General features: G+C 46.1%; 1 protein-coding gene and 1 long non-coding RNA gene across 2 annotated transcripts in view; both read left to right on the top strand.

Annotated features, from left to right (window-relative positions):
* si:zfos-911d5.4 overlaps positions 1 to 27059 on the top strand; it is a 399989-nt gene that overhangs the window by 209679 nt on the left and 163251 nt on the right. The window lies entirely within an intron of this gene.
* Positions 15352 to 24997, top strand: LOC119950947. Its single transcript, XR_005457469.1, has 3 exons — positions 15352 to 15457; positions 16990 to 17044; positions 24658 to 24997. It is a non-coding gene; the product is annotated as an uncharacterized LOC119950947 (long non-coding RNA).

The raw sequence follows: 27059 nt of genomic DNA, 5'->3' as shown, positions 1-27059 counted from the left end.
GAGTGGACATAGAGAGGATGTTTCCACTTATCGGAAAAACTAGACCCAGAGGACACCATCGCAGATTAAAGGGACGATCCTTTAAAACAGAAATGAGGAGGAATTTCTTCAGCCAGAGGGTGGTGAATCTGCCGAACTCTTTGCCACAGAAGGCTGTGGAGGCCAAATCACTGAGTGTCTTTAAGACAGAGATGGATAGGTTTTTGATTAATAAGGAGATCAGGGATTATGGGGAAAAGGCAGGCGAATTGGGATGAAAAAATATCAGCCATGATTGAATGGCTGAGCAGACTCAATGGGCTGAGTGGTCTAATTCTGCTCCTATGTCTTATGGCCTTATGGTCTAAGTCTTTCTCTTTGGTGAATAGTGATGCAAAGTACGGCAGCATGGTAGCATTGTGGATAGCACAATCGCTTCACAGCTCCAGGGTCCCAGGTTCGATTCCGGCTTGGGTCACTGTCTGTGCGGAGTCTGCACATCCTCCCCATGTGTGCGTGGGTTTCCTCCGGGTGTCCGGTTTCCTCCCAAAGTCACAAAGATGTGCAGGTTAGGTGGATTGGCCATGATAAATTGCCCTTACTGTCCAAAATTTCCCTTAGTATTGGGTGGGGTTACTGGGTTATGGGGTAGGGTGGAGGTGTTAACCTTGGGTAGGGTGCTCTTTCCAGGAGCCGGTGCAGACTCGATGGGCCGAATGGCCTCCTTCTGTACTGTAAATTCTATTCTATCTATGAAAGTACCCATTTAGTACCTCACCCATTTCCTCTGGCTCCATGCATAGATTCCCTCCCCTGACCTTGAGTGGGCCAACCCTTTCCCTGGCTATTCCCTTGCTCTTATATATAGCCTTAGGATTTTCCTTAATTCTGTTTGCCAATGGCTCTCTGTCTCCTACGACTAAGCCATTTTTGAATCCACCTTCTCAAATTACGCTGTCTCCCACATGTATTTGCCTTCTTTATAAGTCTCCCACGTGGGAACCTGTCAAAGGCTTTTCTGAAATATGTATAAACTACATCAACAGCACTACCCTCATAGACACACCTGGTCACCTCCTCAAAAAATTCAATCAAATTTGTGAGGCATGACCTCCCTCTTGACAAAGCCATGTTGATTATCCCTAATCAAACCTTGCCCTCCAAGTGGAGATTCTCTCCTTCAGAATTTTCTCCAACTGTTTTCCTACCACTGACATGAGACTCATTGGTCTGTAGTCCCCTGGCTTATCTCTACAACCCTTCTTCAACAGTGGAACCATATTAGCTGTTCTCCAGTGCTCTGGCACCTCCCCCATGGGCAGAGAGGAGTTAAAAATTTGTGTCAGAGCCCCGGCAATCTGTTCCCTCGTTTCCCACTGCAGCCTGGGACACAATTCATCTGGGTCTGTTTACTTAGCCACCTCTAAGCCTGGCAGGACTTCTAATACCTTGTCACTCCCATGTAAATTTGTTCAAGAACCTCGCAGTCTCTCTCCCTGAGTTTCATTCCCATATCCTCAATCTCTTGGGTGAAGACAGATGTGAAGTATTCATTCAGCTCCCTACCAATGACCTCTGATCCCATCTACATATTTTCCGTTTGATCCTTGCTCTTTCCCTGATTATCCTTTTCCTATTGATATACTTACAGAATATCTTGCGATTTTCCTTGCTTTTACCAGCCAGAGCGTTTTCAAATCCCCTCTTTGCACTCCTAATTGCTTTCTTAAGCTCTCTCCTGCACTTTCTGTACTCCACTAATGCCCCACTGATTTGCTCCCCTTAGAACATAGAACATAGAACAGTACAGCACAGAACAGGCCCTTCGGCCCTCGATGTTGTGCCGAGCAATGATCACCCCACTTAAACCCACGTAACCCGTATCCCAACAATCCCCCCATTAACCTTACACTACGGGCAATTTAGCATGGCCAATCCACCTAACCCGCACATCTTTGGATTGTGGGAGGAAACCGGAGCACCCGGAGGAAACCCACGCACACACAGGGAGGACGTGCAGACTCCACACAGACAGTGACCCAGCCCGGAATCGAACCTGGGACCCTGGAGCTGTGAAGCATTGATGCTAACCACCATGCTACCGTGAGGCCCCTTGTACTTGCTAAAAGCCTTTCTTTTCCTTCTCAACGTATCCTGAATATTTCTGGTCATCCAAGGTTCTCTGGGCTTGTTACTCCTTCCTATCACCCAAGAGGGAACATGTTAGGCCTGTACCTGACCGATTCCTCACTGCTCTTCTGTAGATTTCCCTCGAAGTAGCTGTTCCCGGTCTACCTTGTCCAGATTCTGCCTTATTTTACTAAAATCTGCTCTCCCGCAATCCAAAATATTTTTTTACACCTTGTCTATTTCATTGTCCATATCAAGCTTACATTGTACCCCCTACACAATGGCACTGATACCCTGGCAGTGCCAATGTGGCAGGGTGGCAGTGCCAAGGTGCCTGTGTTCCAGGGGGAGGGCCAGGGGGCCACTTTGCACTGTTCCTGACTACCCAGGGGCCTCGGATGGATTGGGAGACCCCCCTGGGTGACGTTCCGCCTGGTCCGCATTTGTGTGGAACAGTACTGAATGGTGCCCGGCTCGGGACTCCCTGGGGAGACCGTAGATGCCAGAAGACCGGTAGATCCTGGGTGAATGCGCCTTAATACATTTAAAACGTACTTAAACGCATGCGACTTGATCACACACATTGTGGGCGGGATCCTGATCGTGCTGCCCCGTGAGGTCTGGGTAGATCTCTCGAGGCATACTGACTGCCAGGAAGTCCGCGGGAGGCATTTACTGGATATGTCACGCTCCCGTTCGGGCACAACACGCTCCATCCTCGCCCTTAACTCATCTGTTTTACCTGCAATACTCCTGGCATTAAGGTTGAGTCCTTACTTCCTTGAAACTTAATACAACTATACTCCCTCTAACCTGATTGCTTTATTGTATCATGCTGTGTCCCCATTCTGCTCACAGTCTGTGTATTCTCCACCTACCAAATTAGTTTAAACTCCTCCCAACAGCACTAACAAATCCGCCCACAAAGATGTTTCAGATGTAGACCATCCCGCTTGTACAGTTCCCACCTTCCCCAGAAATGGTCCCAGTGTCCAGGAATCTAAAACCCTCTCTCCTGCACTAACTCTACACCACACATTCACCTGCACTATTCTCCTAGATTTGTGCTTGCTAGCTCATGGCACTGGGAATAATCCAGAGATTACAACCTGAGACGTCCTAAATTTTTGTCTAATACCTAGCTGCCTGAATTATTGATGCTTAAGAGAGAACGTCACCAAAGCCCCCCCCCCCCTCCATAAGAGAGACCCCTGCCTGAAAGTACCCCATTACAGAAACCCCTGCCTGCAAGCTCCCCATTACAGAGACACCTGGCTGAAAGCCCCCATGTCAGAGACCTCCACGAGGAAGCTGAAGCGCAGTTCCGACAGAGACAGTGACAAAATGCATGGCTTGAAAGCTCACCTGCTGGCTCAAGCAGAGAAAGCACACCTTTAAATTCCTAGAAACCAAAAATCACATCATCTGGGTTTGAACCTCCTCAGATCTTTGATCTGCAATGCTTTCATTCATATCAATGTGAAATTAATTCTACTAGGCTGTGATTGACAGCTTGCACACACAGCCAGCTGCCTGGATTGTTTACTCTCAGTTCCCTGCATGCTTGAATGGATTGCAAGGAGCCAGATGTAATAATAATAATAATCGCTTATTGTCACAAGTAGGCTTCAATGAAGTTACTGTGAAAAGCCCCTAGTCGCCACATTCCGGCGCCTGTTTGGGGAGGCTGGTACGGGAATTGAACCCGCGCTGCTGGCCTTGTTCTGCATTAAAAGCCAGCTGTTTAGCCCATTGTGCTATGTGAAACTAACCGCAACATCTAAATGTGATTGACAGCTCTTGGACCATACCAAAGACAGTTCAGTGCTTTCACTTCATTTTCTCTGCAGGGGGTTTTCTGGTGAGGGGCTCTCTCTCTAATGAGGGTATCTCTAGTGGGGGTCTCTCTTATGGAGAGTCTCTGGTGGGGGGCTCTCTTCGGGGGGGGGGGGGTTCTGGTGAGGGGCTCTCTTATGGGGGGGATTCTGACAGGCTGCTGTCTCATGCAGGTGTTTCTGGTGGGAGCTGTCTTATTGGGGGTCTCAGATAGGGGTCTCTATAATGGGGTCTCTGGTGGGGGGGGTCAGTGGAGGGGGGGTGCTTGGGTCACCCTCGTACTGTGGAGGAAATGACCCAGAAAATCCCTTCAGTTGGATGGGGCGGGATTGCGACAAGGGGGTGAGGGGCCCAGCTGCCTTACCTCGCTATTGGGCTGTCCATTAAAAATGGCAGCCCGATAGTGGGATTCATGAGAGAATCCCTCGCAATTCTCGTCATGCATAAATTTGCATGGCAAGGGACAGTGAATCACCTATGGATTTGCACCCCCAGCTCGAGTACAAATTAATAGCAGTTGGTTTCCAACGGGAGAACATAGTCTCCCAGATGGAGAATTCCGCATGTTTCACATGGAGGCCCAGGTTATTTGCTTATACAGTAAGCGCTTAAAACCTGGTTCTAAAAAAGAAAAGGCTATTCACCCCATTGAGTAGGTCAAGCTATTTTTTGATGTTGCATTCCCAACTTCTGAAAGTGACCACAGTCTTCCAGATTCAGGGACAGGCTGGATTCAGGGCCACGGCCGATCGAGTTGGGAACAGAGGTGACTAGATGCCAAGGCCGGCTGTTAAGAAGACCCGTCCCCATTTTCTGTATGATTATTAGGCCCCCTTACCCTCACCTCCACCACATGCCTATCCAAGACCCCATCATTCCTATTATGTCCTTTATTCCGTCATCTTCTCTCCATGCTCCCTATGCATCTCTCACATCCATTCAGCCAGTATACGCTATATACAAACTCATGACTCAAGTAATAACACAAAGAAATCTTTGAAATGCTAAACAAATTTTTAACCAACCAGAGAAATTAAAACAACAAACAGCCATTCAAAGTACAGTTCAAATAATTGTCCTTCTTTGAAGATTATAAACCTGTCAATCACATATTGGAACTCCCATTGAAAGAGCACTTTCTTCTTAAGTGCTAATTAATCAGTCAAAACAAATAACAGCTGAGGGTATCACGGTGGCGCAGTGGTTAGCACTGCTGCCTCACGCTCCGAGGTTAAATCCCGGCCCTGGGACTTTGCACATTCTCTCCGTGTTTGCATGGGCTTCGTCCCCACAACCCAAAGATGTGCAAAGTAGGTGGATTGACCATACTAAATTGCCCCTTAATTGGAAAACAATAATTGGGTACTCTAAACTTCTAAAAATAAATAAATAATCAGCCATTCAAAAGATTTGTCCAAACATTTAATCCTATCATTTGCTCATAAAACTGTGCATCAAATAAAGCACACAGCTCTGTCAATAACCCCTGCTGAGCAAAATCCATCAGCGTGGTTTCGAACTCAGCCATCCATTCATAATGAAATTACATTGCACAGATGGTGAATAAACAAACAAATACCGTGGACCATTTTAAGAGGTCTGACGAGATGTGCAGCCATCAGCTCATTTTTTCAAAGGTACCATGGTGTTTCAATCAAAGAAGTCCAGCATCAGTTCAGTTTTTTTTTTCAAAGCCTCAACTGGTTTTTGGAGTTGAAGTCAATGTAAAACCCAAACCACTGTCCAGATGACGCATTTAAATCATATTCTCAATAATATTGAATGCAGAAGAACACTTTATCCACTCTAATGTATGTGAATACTTACACAATGATGGTTAATATAATCGTCACTGACCTTTTAAGTACAGAGCCCTATGATCAATCACAGTATTGAAAACATGCTGAAATGATCATACATTACCTTTGAACTTGACAAGAGCTTTTAAACTTTCCTGTCAAAAGGTTCCAGACTCCACAGCAAGCATCCCCAAAGTTCATGAAATGATTTTGCTGGAATGGTTCCTATAGCTTTCAGGAATCAACCCACCTCAATGGAAATAACAGTGTCGTGTAAAACTGCATTTGCAGCAGGCAGTTGAATGGTCGCCCAATGTAGCATTATATGAGCATCGAGTCACAACTTGCCACGTTTTCTGCCGCTGGGAAAATGTTGTTCATCAAAAATCAGCCTGTTTAAGTATAAAATTGCGGCCTTGCAAGCCTCCAGTTTGGGCCTCAAAACATGGTTTGCTCAATTCAGGTTATTACCTTTTGAATGAAATGTTAAACTTGTTTGCCCTCTCAAGGAAAATATAAAGGATCCCATAGCACTCTTTAAAAAAAATAGTAAGGAGTTCTGACCTTCAACCAACATTACTAAAAAACAGATTATCTGATCATGTATCTCATTACTGTTGTGGGAGTTGCTGTGTGCAAATTGGCTGCATTGTGTCCCAGCATTACAATAGCGACTACACTTCAAAAAGTGTTTAATTTACTGTAAAGCACTTGGATAAGTAGGGTGCTCTTTCGAAGGGCCGGTGCAGACTCGATGGGCCAAATGGCCTCCTTCCGTTTTGTAAATTCTATGATTCTATGTCCTAAGGTTGTGAAAGGTGCTATTTAAATCCCACCCAACCTCTTCCATGACATTCTAATCTTCCCGCTAGCCACACCCTCAGACATTTCCTACCCAAAGCGCAGAGACCCTGAAAACGCACCTTTCCGTGCACACCTGGAACTTAGACTCCATGGGCTTCATCAACTTCCACTTCTGTCCACTGCAGTTTTTATCACTGCGGAGATTAGAGAGCTGCCAGTCAATCAGTTTGTCTGGCAGCTCTCTAAAGCAGGACTTCCTCCCGGGTGAGGGGCGTAAGTCCTACCTGCAACCAATTAACACTAATTTGAGTGTGAAATAGCTCTGGAGCAAGCAGTGTCAGCAGGGATGTGTTCTCCACCGACTCTCTGGATGGCATGATGGGAGACTCCACCATCTGAAATATCCTGGCCAGTGTATCTTGACCAAACAAGATTAAAGGATTGAAAAATAAGCAGAGGAAGGCTAGAGAAGATGTTACGATTGGGTATCACGATCCAAGTTATGCCTGTCTTTTTATGGAGTTTCTGGAACATCCTTGTTGCAGTCCTACTCAGTCCCCTCCCCAACTCTTTTTCTGGTACATTGATAACTGTATCGGTGCCACTTCCTGTTCACACATGGAACTGGAAAAATTAATACATTTTGCTTCAAATTCCCTCCCTTTTCTCACTTTCACATGGTCCATCCCTTTCCTTCCTCGACTTCTCTATCTTCATTTCTGGGGCTGGAATGTCCAATAATATTCATTATTACATCACCAGTTTCCACAGCTACCTTGACTACATTTCCTCACACATGGCTTCATGTAAGGACCCATTTCATTCTGCCAGTTTCTCTGTCTCTGTTGTATCTGTTCTGATGATGCTACCTTTTACAACAGCGCTTCTGACATTTGTTCCTTTTCCCCCTACTAAGGATTCCAGGCCTTCATCCGTGTCTGACCCACACACTTCTGCTCTTACCCCTTCCCCTCCCTCCCAAGAACTGCGATAGCATTCCCCTTGTCCTCACTTTTCACCCCACTAGCCTCCACAATCAAAAAATCATCCTCCGGCATTTTAGCCAACTCCAGCATGATGCCATTGCCACCATCAAACACACCTTCCCCTCCCTATCAGCATTCCAAAAGGACCGTTCCCTGCACAAGATCCTGGGCCATTCCTCGATCGCCCACAACACCTTGTCCCCTTCCTATGTCACCTTCCCATGCAATCATAGGAGATGCAACACCTGTCTTTTTACCTTCTCTCTCCTCGCTATCCAAGGCCTTGAACATTCCATTCAGGTAAAGCAGTGATTTACTCGTGCTTCTTTCAATTTAGTATTTTATATTCACTGCTCACAATCCAGTCTCCTCTCCATGGAGTAGACCAAATGCAGGCTGGGCGACTTTTTTGCAGAATACCTCTGCTCAGCCCACAAACATGATCACGACCTTCCAGTTGCTTGCTATTTTAATTCACCACCTTGCTCTCTCCCTCACATTTCTGCATGATGCAGTGTTCAACTGAAGCTCAACACAAGTTTAAGGAAAAGCGCCTAATTTTCAAATTAGGCACTTTACAGCTTTCTGGAGTTCAACAACTTCAGACCACAAGCACTGTGATATTTCTTTTGTCTCTATATTATTTTCATGCTTTTGCTTTCAGGCAGTTGTCCATTATTCTGCAATTACCTACTCTGGACAAATGTTTTTCTTAACTACAATCCCTTTTCCTTTTGTTTCATAACACCTTTATTATTTAATGTCTCCCACTCGCCACTTTACCTTACCAAACAAAGAACAAAGAAAAGTACAGCACAGGAACAAGCCCTTCGCCCCCCACCCCCCAAGCCTGCGCCGACCATGCCGCCCATCAAAACTAAAATGTTCTACACTTTTGTGGTCTGTATCCCTCTATTCCCATCTTATTCATGTATTTGTCAAGATACCCCTTAAACGTCACTATTGTACCCTGCTTCCACCACCTCCTCCGGCAGCGAGCTCCAGGCACCCACTACCCTCTGTGTAAAAAAACTTGCCTCGTACATCTCCTCTAAATCTTGCCCCTCGCACCTTAAACCTATGCCCCCTAGTAATTGCTCCCTCTACCCTGGGAGAAAGTCTCTGACTATCCACTCTGTCTATACCTCTCATAATTTTGTAGCCCTTCATCAGGTTGCCCCTCAACCTCCGTCGTTCCAGTGAGAACAAACCGAGTTTATTCAACCTCATCATAGCTAATGCCCTCCATAACCAGGCAACATCCTGGTAAATCTCTTCTGCACCCTCTCTAAAGCCTCCACATCCTCCTGGTAGTGTGGCGACCAGAATTGAACACTATACTCCAAGTGTGGCCTAACTAAGGTTCTATACAGCTGCACGATGACTTGCAAATTTTTATACTCAGTGCCCTGGCCACTGAAGGCAAGCATGCCGTATGCCTTCTTGACTACCTTCTCCATCTGTGTTGCCCCTTTCAGTGACCTGTGAACATGTACACCTAGATCTCTCTGACTGTCAATACTCTTGAGGGTTCTACCATTCACTGTATATTGCCTACTTGTATTAGACCTTCCAAAATGCATTACCTCAAATTTGTCCGGATTAAACACCATCTGCCATCTCTCTGCCCAAGTCTCCAAATGATCTAAATCCTGCTGTATCCTCTGACAGTCCTCATCGCCATCTGCAAATCCACAAACCTTTGTGTCGTCTGCAAATTTACGAATCAGGCAAGTTAAATTTTCCTCCAAATCATTTATATATACTCCGAACAGAAAAGGTTCCAGCACTGATCCCTGAGGAACACCAAGATCTTTCTCTTTGTTATACCTTACAGTCCCCTTTTTAACAGTATAAAACCCATCACATTTCTTCCTCCCTGCAGTTCTGAAGAAGTGTCATATTTGACTCAAAGTTTCTCCCTCCACAACTGCTGCCATACTTGCTGAGTTTTTCCAGCATCACAGCATTTTGCAATCATTCAAAATATGTCCACTGTTTATATCAAGTTGATTTTTATTGAGAGAAGCTGGGTTACTGAAGTTAATAACACAAATGTGCAGGTCTAAAACCGGCACATATATCATGGCCCTTAATTCCTTCATCGTCCAGTCATTTCATAAAAATATGAAGGCATCCAATATATTTTACCTATTCATATTGTATAAGGGGCTCAGACTACTTGGAAAAGGAAACTAGACACAGCTAGTAATATATAACTAAAACCAATGAGTAGTTTTACGTAAGAATAATTGTTATAGGTGAGTTAGATATTGAAACTATTTAATTTTATTAAAGACTCAAAGTAAAGTCATTTCCTGGGCTTGATGGAGTTTTGTCAATATCTAGAGACTTTAAGACTCCATTCTGTGCAGCTTTCATCTCTCAAAGAAGCAGATATTAGATCTTTATAATACTCCTGATAGCTAAATGGTCATTGTAAGTTGCAAAGCAGGTGGGGTGACTATCATAGAAAATATTATACTGTATAGAACATAAGAACATAAGAACATAAGAACTAGGAGCAGGAGTAGGCCATCTGGCCCCTCGAGCCTGCTCCGCCATTCAATGAGATCATGGCTGATCTTTTGTGGACTCAGCTCCACTTTCCGGCCCGAACACCATAACCCTTAATCCCTTTATTCTTCAAAAAACTATCTATCTTTACCTTAAAAACATGTAATGAAGGAGCCTCAACTGCTTCACTGGGCAAGGAATTCCATAGATTCACAACCCTTTGGGTGAAGAAGTTCCTCCTAAACTCAGTCCGAAATCTACTTCCCCTTATTTTGAGGCTATGCCCCTAGTTCTGCTGTCACCCGCCAGTGGAAACAACCTGCCCGCATCTATCCTATCTATTCCCTTCATAATTTTAAATATTTCTATAAGATCCCCCCTCATCCTTCTAAATTCCAACGAGTACAGTCCCAGTCTACTCAACCTCTCCTCATAATCCAACCCCTTCAGCTCTGGGATTAACCTAGTGAATCTCCTCTGCACACCCTCCAGCGCCAGTACGTACTTTCTCAAGTAAGGAGACCAAAACTGAACACAATACTCCAGGTGTGGCCGCACTAACACCTTATACAATTGCAACATAACCTCCCTAGTCTTAAACTCCATCCCTCTAGCAATGAAGGACAAAATTCCATTTGCCTTCTTAATCACCTGTTGCACTTGTAAACCAACCTTCTGTGACTCATGCACATATATATAGTGGGGTAGAAAAGATGTGAGTGTTATATATGGATTTGTGTGGGTTCTTTGTTAGGGATTCTCTGTAAATGTTTCCTGGACCTAGGTGTAACAAAAATGATAATTTTACATACAAGTTTACTTAGATTTTTGCATTTCTGAGAGGAATAGAATATATAGTGAAAATGAAATATTTATAGGGCTATGGTGAAAGAGCATGAGAGCATGACTAATTAGGTAACTCTTTCAACCCTCCAGAACAAACTTAGTGGCCGGCAGGCCATATGATTCCATGACTTTACTTAAAAATCATTACATATGAGCATTATTATTGCCAGAGAGAATATGTTTTGCACTTTCAATTTATGTAAGTTATAGCTACACCATATTGCTGACGGAAAAATAAACTGCACTGATATTCGGTAAACGTATACATGTCAGCTTAATGTCAGCAACAAATAAAATAATGGCAGTTGCTCACTACTTGAGGATTAACCATATGCGAACATCAAAATAATAAACGGGTTGAATTTAAGTCCTCTTTCATTCTCAGAGAATGTTACAGCTAAAATATTACATCAAACTTATTTTGTCCATTTATTTGAGCTTTCAAGGAACTTTTGACGAAGTTCCAAAGGAAAGCCTTCTAATTAAATTAAAGTCACTGAATCCAGAGTAGCACGAAGGACTGGATAAGAAGACAGTTACAAAAAGATGAAAAGAGAATGTATTTCAGGAAATGTAGGGCCAGATTGCAGAGAAGTGCTGACTGGAATTCCACAGACCAATTGTTATGTGAAATTAAATAATGGGCAGAATTCTCTGCAAGGCCCGATGCCGTCGTGAAACCTGGAGAGGTTCACGACGGCGTCGGAAGCCTCTCCCGGCCCCCTATTCTCCCCTACCCGGGGGAGATAGGCGGGCCGTACCGGGAAACTCGGTGGCCGGGCCTTGTCCCTAACTTCAAGGCCTGGCGCGCTAAGAATGACGCCGCAGCGGTGCCTAATGACGTCAGCCGTGCATGCACGCGTTGGACAGCTCAAACCCGCGCATGAGCGGTTGCCGATCTTGTGGGGCAGCGGAGGGGAAAGAGTGCATCCCCTTGAGACGCCACCCGAAGATCGGTGGGCACCGATCGCGGGCCAGTCCCCTCCCGAACACAGTCGTGGTGCTTGATCCCCGATCCGCCCCCCCTAGGCCCCACACTTACCTGGCGCGCCATGTTCACGACGGCAGCGGCCAGGTGTGGTTGCCGCCGTCGTGAACAGGTCGGGAACAGCAGGCCGCTCGGCCCATCCGGGTCGGAGAATCGGCGGCCTGCGTTTCTCCGAGCGGCGTGTCGGAAAACAGGACACGCCATTTTGGGGGGGTGGGAGAATAGCGGGAGGTGCGGGAGCGGACTCCCGCTATTCTCCCACCCATCGTGGTTGCAGAGAATCGCGGCCAATCTCTCCATTTTTGGTGCATTCCCAGACTGGATTCTCTGATCGCTGACGCCAAAATCGCGTTCGGCATTTGGCCAGAGAATCCGCGATTATGCCGGAATCGGGGGGAGCGCCTTTTTTGCGATGCTCCGTCCCCTCAAAAACGGCATACTCTGGGAGTACACCGCAAACCATATGGACGGCTTCAGGACGTCACCCGAGGCCCTTACCCGATGCTCCGCCCCCGATGGGCCGAGTCCCCGACGGCGTGGGGCGCATGTCCTCACAACTTTTGGGGTCCTCGCATGGCGGCTGGGGTCTGTGTCCAGTGTCACCACAGTCAAGGGGGGGAGGCGTTCCACTGGCTGGGGGGCTTGGGCGGGGGCTGGGGGCACTGGTGGGGCGTGGTCCGACAGTGGTGAGGTTGGTTACAGGGGGGTAGATTTTGGCAGGCCGTGTCAGCGCTCGGCCGGTGCCAGGTTGCACAGCGCGGCCGCCACAGTGCACATGCACAGCCATGGATCCAGCCATTCTGCATCCATATCGGCAGGTACGCTGCGCAGCTGCTAGCTGGAGGATCGGTGCAAGGGCGGCGCCGATTTTCTGGTCGTAAGACCAGACGGATCCTGTGGACATAAATGCAGAATCGGAGAATCCAACCAGGGTACTTTCATTTCCATGAATATTTTGGTACAATCACCATTCCATTTTCATCTTGTACTGGTAATAATTTCAGAATGCTGAGAACTCATTTTAAATTTCAATCTGAATAAATTATCTTTGAATGTTTACAACTGATGCATAACTGGGGGATGCCGAGTCATTTTTAAGCTGATACCTATGCACTGAATAAGTTAGTTTATTCTTGAGTAGTGCACATGTCTCGAGCATATTTTGAAATGAAAATCGTTTATTGTCACAAGTAGGCTTTAAATGAAGTTACTGTGAAAATCCCCTCGTCGCCACATTCCGGCGCCTGTTCAGGGAGGCTGGTACGGGAATTGAACCGTGCTGCTGGCCTGCCTTGGTCTGCCTTCAAAGCCAGCTCTTTAGCCCTGTGCTAAACCAGCCATTTTATCTTGTTTGGTGCAGGTAAATGTATTGGAAAAATGTTTTGCTGAAAGGGTACCTCCTCAGCTCATGTCTTCAAAGGCAACAACTTAGCTTTACTCTTTGGAAAAAATAGAAGCTTCTGTTAAAATAATAATTTGCCAGAGTGCTGCTTGTTTCCATTTTATATGGATTTTAGCAGCTAAAATTGCATAATGATTTTCATCCTCGACATACATCAAGTGGGTAGTGGGCAGAGCATTTGTAATGCTTGCCTAGTGTCCCACGAGAAACCAAAATCGTTCAGATGGTTGGCACTTATTTTCATTCAACCGGTGAGTCACCAGCCCATTCCAACAGCCTGCAACAAGGCATGAAATGGGAGGTTTGGTCCGATCAAGGTTTTACAGGGGTGGATTAGAGCAGAGAGAGCAATTGTGTTCATTCTATTGCCTAAAAACGCCAAATTATTAATTTCTTTATTGTTCACAGCCTTCTAGAAATATTTTTAAAGGATTCATGGCTGTTCCCTGTTCTATATTGTGGCAATTCCCATCATTTGGTGGGTAACATGCTCAACTGCACCAGAATTGCCATGGAATGCTAATGATGTCATAGAATCCCAATTTATTTGCACTTAGTAATGAGTTCCCTCCTTTTTCCAGCAAAATCACTGGCCCCCTAAGTAGAGGACCACTCAAAGTTGGTAGCTGGCGGGAAGCCACTTCTGCCCTGTCCCTGCTATAAAAAAGGGGGAGAAAGACTAAAATTAGTGCCTGAGACTAAAACACTTAATCAATCAAGGAAAAGAAAATTGACAAACGGTCATGATGTAATTGGGGGGAACAATAAAACTAGGAAATATTATTATAAAGGCTTGTAAATATGTATTTGGATGGGGAGGGCACGTGCCCCAGTGTATAGCACTGCTGCCTCATGGGGACCCAGGTTCGATTCTGGTCCCAGGTCACTGTCCGTGTGGAGTTTCATAATTTTCCCCGTGTCTGTGTTGGTCTCACCCCCACTACCCAAACATGTGTAGGTTAGACGGATTGGCCATGCTAAATTGCTCCTTAATTGGAAAAAAAGGAATTAGGTACTTAAAATTTATAAAAAGGAACAAAAATAAAAAAAATAGATTTGGTAACTTTTATAATTTAGCAACTCTTCGCAGAGTTTCACCTAAAGGTGTCGCATATCAGAAATTGCTGACTTTCCCTTTTTTGTCTGGCATGTAGAGCTCAGTGTCCAAATTCTTAGTGTGTGCTTTTATCCTCCGATTCTCTGTGCCAGGAATGCTAAATTGTGAAACTTAATAATAACAACCTCTACTGTCACAAGTAGGCTTACACGCTGCAATGAAGTTACTGTGAAAAGCCCCTAGTCGCCACATTCCGGCGCCCGTTCGGGTACACAGAGGGAGAATTCAGAATGTCCAAATTACCGAACAGCATGTCTTTCGGGACTTGTGGGAGGAAACTGGAGTACCGGAGGAAACCCACGCAGACACAGAGAGAACATGCAGACTCCACACAGACGGTGACCCAAGCTGGGAATCGAACCTGGGACCCTGGAGCTGTGAAGTAATGGTGCTAACCACTGTGTTAACGTTCCGCCCCTTACATTAACAGTTTCATTTGAAGTTCTTAGCATATACTTGATTGCTTAATTATCGATTCTAATGCCAACAAGTCTTGACAAGATAATAGCATTGATTGAATTTGACCAAATCTGGATATCTCAAATCAGTTTGCAGATCTGGTTGTAGCATTGACCAGTTTTCAGAAATGCCACTAGAGCCCTTAAGGGGGTTAATCTACTGTATAATTCTGATAAGGCAGCTGTACTTTTAAATGGAACATGTTATATGGTCAAATGAATCACGCTTTAATTAGCTTTAATTAATTCAATTGTTTGTAATAATCTCCTTGTCATGGTCGAATATTGTCATATTTGATATATAGAGCACTTCTTAATTTTTAAATGGAACTTTACTGTAGCCAATCACATGAAGCAAATATTATAGCACAAAAATTAAAGCCTTGTACAATTTGTGCTTGACCTTTTATTTGCCTTTCACTGGGAAAACAAGGACACTGATGAGTCAGTAAAGCTAGCGGTGCTGTTTTGGGAGAATCACTTGCTGTTAATGCAGGCTGTGGTGGTAGACAGTCTGCCTCCAGTCTGTAATTTCAAATCAGTGCGGTGGACTAATGTGCCAGGATAGTCAGCATTGTGGGGAGCAACAAGAGAGGTAAGATGACATGTCAGTCTGTTAGCTAACAATTAAATGTGGCACCTCAAGCAGATCAATTTGAGTTAAGGATTTTTGTGTACAGCACCATGGAACTATGCATTCCCCACTAATACAAAGCCCATACTTAATTTTCATGGGGCCTGTGCTGCCAGCCCTTCCCCAGCCTCTTTTGCCAAGATACTCAAAAAAAATGAAACACTATGATAAAACAACAGTCGAAATATCAACATCACAGCCTAATTAGAGTCAGCCTATGGTTTATAATTGCATCTCTGAAATGCACCAGTTGAGTTCCTTCTTGTGTAACTTGACTACATGTCTCTGTGTGGTGATTAATGGAGCCTGCAAACTAAAATACAGTTAATTTATTGTATGTTCTAATAACCGTGTAAAAAGGGGAGACCACAAATTATTACCCTCTCATTGTTGGAGATACATTTCATCTATGATTCACGGCAAATTCCTCGCAAATTAAGCTTGTTAATTTTACTTACTGCCAACATTCTTCACTTCATTGCGAGAGCAAGAGGCGTACACTCTTTGCGGAAATGTACAAAATGAAAAGAGTGAGGCCTTGGACATCAGTTACATTAACTACTTTTGTCTTTTTAATTCATCTAATTACCAGGGCAAAAAAAAGACCATTTGTAGACTGCATATAGCTGCTTTTGCAGCAGCGATGCCAGGGCCAATGCTTTGTGAGCTTTGTTCTACAATCCAGCCCTTTGTTCAGAGAAAAGGTTAAAGCTATTTTCAGGAGCTAGCAAGATGAAACATTTTCAATAAGGACACGGTGTACTTGTTTAAATTACCTATCACAAAGAGGGAGGTATTAATGGAGAAAAGTAGAGCGGCTTTTTATAAAAGTTGGTACTTGGAAGATGTTTTGCCTTAATGACAGGCTGCTATCAATTTTTATTACAAAAGCAATGGCTGCAACATTTATTGAGTACAGGTTAGATAGCAGTTTGGTTAACATATGATATTTTTGCACTTTAGGTATTAGATTGCTACATATATTTGAGTAATTAACTCCCAAGTCCTATAACGTAAGTTTAAAATATAGATTTTGCCAGTATAAAAAGTATTCGATGTGAATGTTCCATTTATTTTTGTTCATGTTCTTGGATTAAAATGGATGCTTTTAAAGAACCATGATAGCTTCATACATATTCTTGCCTTGGAGTTCTGCTAGTCTCATGAAAATCATTCACCATCATTGAATGTAAGTTGGATGTTCCAATAATTATGCTTCCTTTCCGCAGACAGCTGACCGAATGACACACAAAGCCATCCAAATTCATCAGGAATTATTTAGGCTAGGTAATGATCGAGTGATTAGAGTACATTTTTTTGCATGCAACATTAGTCGCTGAATTCACAAATGAGTTCTCCTATTTGGGATCTGACACCAATATTAGAACTTTCTGTTCTTAACCCACCATGCTTTTTCTTTTATTTAGCATCTTGTATGTTGATATCCAGGTCAGGTATCTTGCATATTCCAACAGTAATGCTTCCTCCCCTAGATCAGCTGACCAAATGGCACAAAGCTTCTAATTCATCAGGATTTCTTTCGACGAGGTAATAAATGAGTGATTGGAGTATCCTTTTTGCTTGCAGAATTAGTAGTTGAATTCACAGTAACTTAATTCACAAATGAGTTTGTAGAACCTGAATGGGAGAGGCAACAGGAACTCACAGTAGGACAGAAGTGAATGACTGGTTTATTGCAGTATACACAAAATCACAAAAAGTACTACTCCTCTCGCCGAAGGGCTACCCTCCCTGACCTGCATCCAGATCAGGGTTTTTACACTGAGTAGTTTCCCCTTGTTAAGCGGAAACCCCGCCCGCAATTACCGGGGGAGTTCATACTCAGCTGTGTAAGGGGGAAATTGAATGGAGCACAGTCCTTGGCCCCCAAGGGGCTCATAACAGAGTTCTCCTTTTGGCAACTGACAATAATATTAGAACAGTCTGACGGCAACATTTGGTTCCTTAGCACATTTAGTTTTGGCACATATCATGGCTCCCTATTTGGTTCTAAAGTGTGGGTGCATCACACTCGAGGCATGGCCTGCACCTGACATAATTTTGGTGAGGACATTAGCACGGCCATTAGGAGTGTGTACCAGAGGTATATTGGATAGGCAGATTGTAATTTCAATCAGCATACAATACTGATTATATGACCTTGTTACACTGTTGCTCGTTGTGTTCTCTCTTTAATTGGCTCTGTTTATGGCGGTTAATATGGTCGCCTTCCTTAATTCTAATTACGTTTGCTCTTTCGATACCGCCACAAAGTTCAAAACCGAATACTGATCAAAGACTCGATACACCAGTTAGTAAGTTCAAAATCAATGCTCATTTATTGACACACACAGTCAAATATACTCATGCACAAAACTCTACCAACTAAACTATCACTACTACTAAAGCCTATACTTAGCTCGGGCGCCCACTCAGTCAGAGGAACAATGGCCATTGTCCGGTTCTGAGGCTGCTGGAGTTGAGCTGGTACGGAATAGCAGATAGGAACGTCTGTCTCGGAGCGTGCATTGACTTTGGACTTACTTGTTCTGGTGCAGCTGCTAGGCAGGTCTCTCCTTGCTGAGAGCCAAGGCCAAGAGAGCGAGTCTCTCTAGGGGGATCCTTCTTATACCCAAAAGGGGCTTCATGCGCTTTTAGGCAGGCCTTTAACTTGGCTCCAATTAATTGGGCTGTTTCCCGATCGTTCCTATCGATTTCCTCCAATAAAGGGGTGGGTGCCCTGATTGCTGGGCGTGTCCTAGGTGGCCGTTGGCCTGCTTTGTTCTAGTCTCCTCTGGCGCTGGGGTGTCTGCCTTGGTATTGTTTACTTAAATGTTACCCTTTTGTCCCCGGAGATGGCTCATTAGTATGGTAATGTCTTTGTAGTATTGGTCTTGTCTGGGAGCTACGGCTCCAATCAACAGACAAACCTTGCACCTGCTTGCTTTCTCAGTATTGTCCATTTTCCCTGCATTCTTTGCATTTTGTAATCGGGACGTGGCCATCCCAGATGGCTACAACACCAGCTAATAATGCTTTTCCTTGAACATGCACAGCTAAGAATGCATTCAATAGCTTCCTTGCAGGTCAGTTGCTGATTGTTTTCCACTGATACTATGTGAGTTTGTAAGTGTAGTGAGTGTTTTACTGCTGTTTGAAGTTGACGAAGTTGACAGGGTGTGGTGGTAAATATGGTCTTGTCAGACCCACTTACTTCCAGTCACGGGTGCGGTAGTTACCATCTCCTTCACCTTTGTCTGACAGCATAACAGAGAAATTTAGTAGAGGCAGCTCAGAAGGGGACAAGCTGCTCGCAGAGGGTGGTGGAGGAGGAGAGGGAGAAGGGTTCTCAGCAGCTGGCCTTACCACCAAGGACCTTCAAGGAGCATTTCCTCTTGCCTGAAATTAAGCCAGGAACAGTGAGCGGTATTTTCTGCACCTCCCGTGGTCTTTTTTGTTGGGGTACAGGCAGCCTGCCATTGGCCAGTAGCGGCATCTTCCGGTCACACTGCTGTCCCATTATTGGCACGCCTGCCGGCGGGAACCACAGCAGAGGTTTGGCGGCGGCAGGACCACAAGAGCCTGCTTGCGAGAACAGCAAAATATTCTGGCCAATGTGTGCTTTGTCCCTGTTTTACGAAGGAAGTGCACACAAAATCTGTCATCTATTGCAAACAGATCTGCAGTCTAAGAGCAGGGCAAAGATGGTGCTGCAGTGGCTGTGAACGTGAACATGGCCACAAATTTATTTGCCAAAGAATTCTTACAGGCTAGAGCCTGTTCACCTCAATACAAAGCCTATAGCATCAGAGAAGCTTCAAACATGCTTTCTGTCCTGTTGCACCATTTCACTTTTCTTCCTGTTCAAAATGTCTTCTGCAGCCAGTTTCAGCATCTGACCCGATTATGCTGCCTCGCTGAGTTTTGTGCATTTGGGGCCTCTCTAGATGACACTTTGCGGGATCGCTTCATCTGCGGCTCCTGGGCAAGCCCAATTTGACGCTCCAGCAGCCACTGCAGATTGCCCTGTCTTGGGAGAGCCAGAATACAGCATTCAGGGGATCCAGGTCATGGAGGTCAGTGCCCTGGGATGCAGGACACTGCGTGGCAAACCCCTCCGCCCAGTCAAGCAGCCTGCGGGACCACAGGCAGTGCTCGCCGCTCCTACCTCCACAACCGGAACCTTTCGTTAGTCTGCCCAACCTTTCATGTCATGCCTCCGTGTGCGACATGTAGCTGCCAGTATTGGGATGGATGCAGACAATCAGAATGTCCGAGGTTCTGTCTCGACGTTGGGATCGGCGCCAGCCCAGCCATTGGGCTTATCGCTTGGATACTCCATTCGAAGAAGGGACTGTGGTCCAATCCATTGCTTAGCAGTGCCTGGAATAGACCCCATCTATATCCCCATGCAGGTGAATGGACACCATCTGCATATGGAGCTGGGCACTCGGGTGGCAGTGTCGATCATAGGCCAGAGCCTTTTCAACCATATCCAGAAAGGGGTCTGGACATTGACGTTCGCCCCCACCTTGACTCATCTGATGACATATGGGGGAAGAGTTGCTGATTCTAGGGATGGTACGGACCTCCTTCATATGGTCATCAGAAGGTCTCGCTCCCCTGATATGGTTCGGGTTGATGACCCCAGTCTCCTGGGGCTCGATCGGCTATACCATCTTTGTTTAGACTGGTGCCACATTTTGCATGTTGGGTCCAGCGACTGGGCAAGGTGCCAGGAAAACCCCTCAAAGATTTTCAGCAGGTTGGGAACCATCCACGGAGCTATGGCCAAGATCCACGTGGATCTGGAGGCTCAACCTCGGTTTTCTAGGGCACGGCCCGTGCCCTGTGCATTGGTAGATAGGGTAAATGCGGACATTGACCGATTGGAGAACCTGAGCATCATTCGACCGGTGCGTGTTTTCAGATTGGGCGATACCAGTATTTCTAGTTTTGAAACCAGATAAGACCATATGCCTCTGCGGCGACTATGAACTTACGGTCAATAAGGCCTCATGGTTCGATCAACACTCATTGCACTGCATTGAGGGCCTCGATGCCACGCTGGCAGGAGGCAGTACAGTACCAAACTTGATATAAGCAATGCCTATCTGCAGCTACTGCTGGATCAATCATCACGTAAATATGTTGCCATCAACACACAGCGCAGCCTCTATGAGTATATATGGTTGCTTTTTGGGTTTTGCCTATTTGCACGATTTGTTTGAAGGTATTTTGCACGGCCTACCACGAGTCTCAGTATACCTGGATGACAACCTGGTCAAGTGCACAACAGACCAGAACCTTTACGGAACTGGAGGCCGTAATCCGGCGATTTTCGGAATTTGACATCCGTCTCCAGCATAAGAATTGTGTTTTTCAAGCGAAAGATCATCTACCTGGGCTACCGCATGGACCAAGCCGGGTTGCACTCGATGGTGGACAAAGTGCACTTCATACAGCTGGCCCCAGCACTGACGGATGCAACAGGACACCATTCCTTTCTTGGTCTGGTGAATTATTACCGGACATTCGTGGTGAACCTGGCAATCGTGCCCTCGCACCTCCTGCTGAAGAAACACCAGTCTGGCTCTGGTGTGCCGCCCAAGAGGCACCTTTCCATCATGTCAAACAGCACCTATCCTTATTGGGTGTGTTGACCCACTATGAAGAGGGTACGCCTGCCGTTGTCACTTGCAACGCATCACCCTGCTGGCCCATCGGATGTCAGACGGTGGTGAACGACCGATTGCCTTTGCATGCAAGACACTGACCGCTGCCGAGCGCAAGTGTGCACAAATAGAGGAGGAGGGAAGGGCGGTGGTCTTTGGAGTTGGGCGTTTCCACCAATACATCTATGATTGCCGTTTTACTCGGGTTGCAGACCACAAACCCCTCCTAGGTCTTTTTCGTGAGGTTAAGGCAATTCTGCCGATAGGATCAGCGTGCTCGTCGCTTATGAGTATTCTCTGGGACATAGGCCAGAAACTTAGATAGCATATGCCGATGTGTTGAGCTGGCAGCCCCTGCTGGCCATAACCTTGTCTCACCTTCTGGCAGATGAGATAGTGGCTTTATGGACTGTTTGCCAGTTACTGCACCTTGTATCCACGACTGGATCGGATGGACCCACCCTTGCCCGGGTGCGACACCTTGTCCTCCGGGGTGGTCAGCATCACCAATTACCTTGGGAGCTGTGAGCTTTTTCTACCCAGATGTCAGAACTAAGTATCGAAGATGGGGTACACAGTTCGTGATCTTGGCTAAGGGTCAGGCACTAGTGTTAAGGGACCTACACAACGGGCACCCAGGGGTGACCAGAATGCAGATGCTGGTGAGGAGTTGGGTCTGGTGGCTGGGCCTCGACAATGACATTGAGAAGTTAGCGCAGCAATGCTCCATCTGCCAGGAACACCAGAGGCTACCCACTGCCGCATACCTCTAGCACTGGGAGTGGTTGGGCCATCCATGGGTCCACGTACACGCCGGACCATTTATGGGTTCGGTATTCCTTCTTTTGGTGGACGCCCATTTTAAATGGAGGTCCATCTGATGGTGGCGATCACCTCTTGCACAATGATGGAGAAGATGCACCTCTCTTTCTCCACACATGGCATCCCGGAGGTTCTTGTGACAAACAACGGGACATCCTTCACGAGTACGGACTTTTTGGAGGTTCTTCGGACCAATGACATCCAGGACATCCCCTATTATCCAGTCGCCAACAGATTGGCAGAGAGGGCTGCCAGACCTTCAAGCAGGGCCTCCACAAACAGCAGATGGGATCCTTGGATATGTGTTTGGCCAATTCCTGTTTGCATACAAGACCATTGGGTGGCACCAGGGAACTGTTCAAGGGCCAACGCCATTTAGGGTTGTTACTCCGGGACATCGGGGTGAAAGTATGATGTGCCCAAGATCAGCAGGTGTGTGCTCCTCCCGCACGTCGTTTGCCCCGGGAGACAAGGTTTTAGTCCAGAATTTTGCCCTTGGTGCCCATTGGCTATCAGGCACTGTGCTGCAACAGGCTGGTCTGATATCCTATAGGGTTCAGGTTGGGGCCCAGCAGTTACAACGGCATTTAGATCATCTGCGGGCGTACTGACAGCCTTTGTATCCACAAACGGTGGCATGTTCCGTTCCTGATGATCCAGGGCCAGGATCCCGCGAATCTGTGGTGCCATAGTCCATCCACCCGTTGGACCTCCCGATGACAGTGTCTTCTACAGGGTAGTACAGGCTCCGCCCACCACTGGCCTGCCATGGCATTCCAATCGTAAGAGACATTTGCTAGCGTGGTATACTCCGCCGGGCGCACCACTTCCCTGACCTTCAGAGGTTACTCCAGCACCAAAGACTGTTCGTCGGCCCTCTTTTCCCTTGATCTCTTCTCCTCCTTCTAGTCAACTGCATGTAGGAGCGTTTCCAAGGCCTGAGTAATAAGTCAGCTTTCATGTGGGGTTCCTCCCTCATTGTTATGGCTCAGCTCAATACACAGCTTAGCAGACACACATCAACCTGGTTAAGACGGTTTTATTATTCCAAGCTTGTTTTCATGTACATGAGAGAGAAATCTGGATAAATGCCAAGATCAATCTAGCTAACATTGATTAAAAACTCACCAATAATAGGATTTTCCAAAAATTAATAGCCCGCCCCAGTTGGACTTGATCCAATCCTTGGAGCTGTCACGTTTATATTATCCAGTAAAATCTACTTTAAGCAAAATGATGACTTGTGATCAGCTCATGATCCAACCCCATCCTGTCACCTGTTGTTTACCAGAATCTTGTGTCCATTCCAAAGTTGTTTTTCTGACATTCCCATCCTACGTATCACAGTCAGTTCCTGTCCACCTCATTGTTCATCCAGGGGCAGGATGCCAAAGCTGGTTTCCTCTTTTCTCCATGGATTGTCTGAGACAGGATATTAGAGCACCGATAAGAACTGTTTACTGAGTTGACTATGTTATTTGCTGACCACTCAATCCCGTTTGTCTCAAAATCATGGGCAAGTTAGCTAGCATAAATCCCATCATGTATTGTGGCCACTGCTTGTAGCAAGGGTTTAAATGTTTATTACTGCTATTACCTAAAAATGATTAATAATGATTACTGGGTATACTTTCTATGATTAACCTCAATCCTTAATAAACTAACTTTTGTAGAACTATTCTAGTGTTGTCCCGGCCCTGGGTCACTCTCCGTGTGGAGTTTGCACATTCTCCCCGTGTTTGCATGGGTTCACCACCACAACCCAAAGATGTGCAGGCTAGGTGGATTGGCCACTCTAAATTCCCCCTTAATTGGAAAAAATGAGTTGGGTACTCTAAATTTAAAAAAAAATGAACAAATAAAAAAATAAAGCCGGCCGTCACAGAACCAGCCGGCACTCACTCAAAGGAATAGCTTATATGAAAGTCCCTGCAACAGACTTCAATAAACCTCCTATTTTCCTGCAACCCGATGTGGACTGCTTCCTTCGGGGGCACATATAATAGCTGCAGCCAGTATGCAATGCATCTGGTTTTAAGCAGTGCAGGCTAGCTTTACCTGATTCCGTTGAACTGTTCAGTCACTCAGCTGCTCCTTCACCACTGGATTGTATACTAATTTAGGTTATTAAGCAGCTGAAATTTTGCGCACTGCCTGCACCAGAATGAACAGGTTCAGGTTGATCAGGTATCACAATTTCTGCACCCTTTGTTGGAGTTTGCCTAATTTTACCCCTATTGGTATTGCCCACTGTCAAGATGCGCTTTCAGGGACTCCATTAGTGAATACAAAATAATTTCTGAAAAGAAATGGGCAGCAGCCACATAGCTGTAGCTTGCTCCCAAAATGTCTCTGCCGAGGAGAACTCCACCCACTAGGGTGATTCCACATTCTGGAATCCTCATTGGTCACCCAGGTCATGTTTCACCCTTAAAGGGACAATCACCACATACCTCCCCCTTTAACTCCTTTATAGAATCTTCAATAACTAATTTACTCAGTTCTAAACACTAACTAAACATTGGGTACGAGTTGGATATTATAAATCAAGTCTTTGAGGGGCTTCTCTGTTCCCTGTAGAGTGGCATAATTCAGTTGTCTGAGATGCTTCCACAGGGTCGGCATTAACAGGAACTGCAATAACGGGTACCTCTTCTGGCACAGGTGATTCATCACTATTTCCTTCTACGGACACGTCACACGTCGATGAGGTACTTCGTTCTTACTGGTTTGGAAACATTTCATGATCCCAACACTAACTGCTGGAACATCTCTCTACTCCTCAACACTGCCCACGTGTTTAAGAACGATCCAAGACTCCACATCACTTGGTATGAAAGGGGTCCGGTCTCAGAGACAATAATTCCAGGGATCCACCTTGATCCACTGCCAAAGTTTCTCACGTATCCAACTTTGGAAATACAAGGCTCAAACTAAGCCTGAGAGGACGTTTCATTAGCAGTTTTGCTGGTGGTACTCCCATGGAAGGATATCCTTAGGGGAGTGGAGGAGTTTTGGATTTGTATCGCAATAAACCTTGTTCATTAATTTCTACTTATCGTTTATGCATTCTGCTTACTGTGGATCCAACAGCCGGAGAGCCTTGTCCTCGTTGAAGGGACCCAAGAGTGGTTTCAGGTCAGAAACGTTGGTACATATCTACCATGTAAATACTGGTGCAAGTTCCTACCGCCAAAGACGATTGACCGTCCTTCCTTCTCGATTTGTTAGTACTCTCCACCAGCAGAGATACTCACATCTCAGTAGGATTAACTAAGCAGGCTTCTGGGTCACTCATAGGTGAGTGCCTCACACGTGAAGAGCCACAGCTGGCGGAGGAAGGAACTCCTCAGGGACCCGGCTCTTGGAGGTATGCCAAAGCCCAAGACCCAGCTGAGCTCCTGGCCGAAGACATGCCCTGGCCCGGTTGTCCCAGAGCTGCTGGAACTGCAAAGGCAGAGTTGCAAACATCAAGAAGGGATGACAGCATGCCTCCTCAAATTACAATGCAGATTAGAGGAGTCCCATCATCTTACCATCATTCCAACGCAAAACAGGCCAACACATGTAAGGGTTCCGTCCACAGTGGAGACCTTGGTGCAAAGACGTACACTCCATGGCAGTGGATGTCCTCTCCATAATCCCCATGACTGAGGACATGAGTTTCATGCTGCAGAGCTTCAACTGCATGGTGCAGGCACTAGTGCGAATCCATGAGTATCAGTGTCAGAGGATGGTGGGACTTCTGGATCTCACCAGCTGCCCATCAATGCTGAATGGAAGAGGATCAGGAGCACTGCCCTGGACCTTCCACCCAGCATATGCTGGGGTTGTCCAGCCCAACTGATACCCCCTTCCTGTGAGTAACACGCCTTCAGCCCACACACTGAGGAGGGCAACACTGCAACACCCGTGCATCAGGCTTTTTGAGAAAGCATTTTCAGTTCTGTTCTGGACCACAAGTCAAGTTTTGCTCTCTGCAGTTTCGTTAAAAAGAGATTAACAGTCTTGAAAGCAGTGCAGACCTGCCTGATGACAAGGGGAAGCTGAAACAAGCCAGTTGAAAAAGCTTTTGAAGAGATATAGCCAGTGTTTCTGCATGGGTCTGACCAGAGTTACATCTTTTCTGTAAAGTAGTGTCAAGAGATATCTTTCTCAAATAATGGCCGAGATTCTCCGAAAATGGGGTTATGTCACCACGCCGCCAGAAAACGGGCGTGAATAACTCCAGACTTTTTTCAAAAAGTCCGGAGTGATTCTCCGATTTCAAAAGGAATAGCAGGGCTCCGGCGTGCGCCCACCAGCTCCTGCTGCCGATATGGAGCCCTGCACCTCCGGCCGCGGGTCCGCACATGAGCGCGCCGGGCCCCGCGCGGCAGAGCCACACAGTGGGCCGGCGTGGAAGAAGATAGGACCCTCCCAGATCACGGGCGGCCACCTATCTGTAGCCCCCAATCGCGGGCCTGGCAGTCGTGGAGGACTCTCCCCCCCCCCCCCAGAGTCTGTTCCGCCCCAACCTCCCACCAGGACAGCCAGCGCAGCCGCGAGTCCGAGCTCTCGCCAAGCGGAACTAGGTTGAAAACACACTTGCGGAACTTGGCAGGAACGTGGCCAGTCAACCGCGGAGAATCGCCACGGGGGCCTCTTTCAACTGCCCCCGACCGGCGCCGTGTCGACTGCTTGCACGTGGCTGGCGGCGATTCTCCGGTCTGAGGCCCCATTCTCCGCCGCCACGCCGAGCGTGATTTTGGTGTGGAGGCTCGGAGAATCCCGGCCCCGATCTCTGTCGAAGAAGTATTCTTCTGTGCCATTACTATTCAAGGTGAATTGAGAGCTAAGATGGTTCATTTTCTTGTTTTAAATGGGAATGAACCAAGTAAACAAAATCAAATAAACCAAGGGACAAATTAAAAGGAAAGTTCAAAAAAGGGAAACTACCTTAAACAAAATCGAATCACAAATGAGACTTAAAACATCAATCCAAAATGTCATTAGAGGCATCATTAAGGCACCCCAGTCGCTTCAGCGCTCAAAAGGTTAAACGTTGGCCATTAATCAGTAGCACA

Source organism: Scyliorhinus canicula, chromosome 16 (genome assembly GCF_902713615.1).
Source record: "Scyliorhinus canicula chromosome 16, sScyCan1.1, whole genome shotgun sequence".
Classification (NCBI taxonomy): domain Eukaryota; kingdom Metazoa; phylum Chordata; class Chondrichthyes; order Carcharhiniformes; family Scyliorhinidae; genus Scyliorhinus; species Scyliorhinus canicula.
Note: the sequence above shows the minus strand (reverse complement) of the source record. Positions and strands in the feature narration are given on the sequence as shown.